The sequence below is a fragment of the Chenopodium album genome, chromosome 7, assembly GCF_948465745.1.
Source record: "Chenopodium album chromosome 7, dcCheAlbu1.1, whole genome shotgun sequence".
Classification (NCBI taxonomy): domain Eukaryota; kingdom Viridiplantae; phylum Streptophyta; class Magnoliopsida; order Caryophyllales; family Amaranthaceae; genus Chenopodium; species Chenopodium album.
Window position 1 is genome coordinate 29,504,346 of NC_137840.1, and position 1,452 is coordinate 29,505,797.

Genomic DNA, 1,452 nt, shown 5'->3' on the forward strand with positions numbered 1-1,452 from the left:
TTGTTTTCATTCACACTCTCCTCTCCTCCCTTCTTTTCCTCACTATCCCCTTCATTTGGTCCTTCATAGGAAGTTCCCGATCTCAATGTGATCGCCTTGCATGTATCGGGTTTTGGATTGTGAGATGGGTTAGGTTGTGGTTGTCCGAGTAGAGTGGATGGTGAATTGAAAGGAGTTCTCTCGGCCAATTGAGCTAGTTGTGAATCAACCATCTTGTTCTAGGCTCTTATATCTTGCATTTGTTGCCCAAAAGATTGCATTTGCGCATGCATGGCTTGGAGGAGTTGAGTTTGAGTTAGCTCTGCTTGAGGTGCTTGTTCTTGATGGTTTCTTTCAGGTGCTTAGGTTTGATTGTTGTATTGGTTGTTTCTTGGATAACTTCCTCTTGGGTTTTGGGGTTAAGATGGAGGTGGATTTTGATATTGAGGATTGGAGTTATAGGCAGGTTGAGCTTGTTGGTTCCATTGTTGAGGTTGAGGTACAAACTCGGGTGGTGGTTGTCTCCAAGCTACTCCACCGCCGCTTCCTCTAAATCCCTCTTGCCTTGTGTTGTATGCCGCTACATGTTCGGGGCTTAAACCTCCACAATAGGATGTATCATGGTTCGTACCTCCACAATTTTGACAAGAGAAATAGTTAACTTGAGAAGAGCTTGCTCCACCACTTGAGCTTGCATTCACACTCTTGTTCAATTTGGAAAGCCCTTTTGTTAGTTGATCAATTTGATGTTGTAATTGATCAACTTTCTCCGATTCGTAAATACCACCTCTCTTTGAAGCATTTCTTCTTCGGCCCCCCCAAGAGTAATTCTTTGCTACCTCTTCTATTGTGGCTTCAACTTGATTTTGAAGGATTTTGAATAATTGGCCACCCGCTCCCGCATCCAAATTGGCTCTTGACATGGGCTCCAATCCGTCGTAGAAAAACCGCATGAGCAACCCTTGATTGTACTCATGGTGGGGGCATGCTTGCACCAACTCTTTGAATCTCTCCCATGCTTCACCAAGACTTTCATCGGCCTCTTACTCAAATGATGCAATTATCCTTCTCATTTCGGCGGTGTTCTGTTCGGAGATAAAGCGCTTCAAGAACGCCTTTACATCCTCCCTCCATGTTGTGAGAGAGTTAGGCTTTACTTGCTTTATCCATTTCTTTGCTCATCCGGTGAGAGATTGCCGGAAAAGGTGCATACGAATGTAGTCTTGACTCACTTCACTAGTTTGCATCATTGCGCACATATCAAGGAATCGGTCCAAATGTTCAATAGGGTCCTCACTTGCACTTCCGGAAAATTTCTCCGTTTGGACCATTCGAATATATTGTGGATGGATTGAGAACTTGGTTTCCGTGACGGGTAGGAAAATCCCTCCCGTGAGCTCATAATCCTCCGAATTTCCGAACTCACGAAACAAGACATCATTCTCTTATCCCGCCATTGATTCGCGTGGTGAA

General features: G+C 44.5%; 1 non-coding gene across 1 annotated transcript; it reads left to right on the top strand.

Moving 5' to 3' along the window:
• Nucleotides 1–947: 947 nt before the first annotated feature.
• On the top strand, nucleotides 948–1,055 carry LOC145641174 (small nucleolar RNA R71). Its single transcript, XR_014115237.1, has one exon. It is a non-coding gene; the product is annotated as a small nucleolar RNA R71 (small nucleolar RNA).
• The last annotated feature ends 397 nt before the right edge of the window (nucleotides 1,056–1,452 follow it).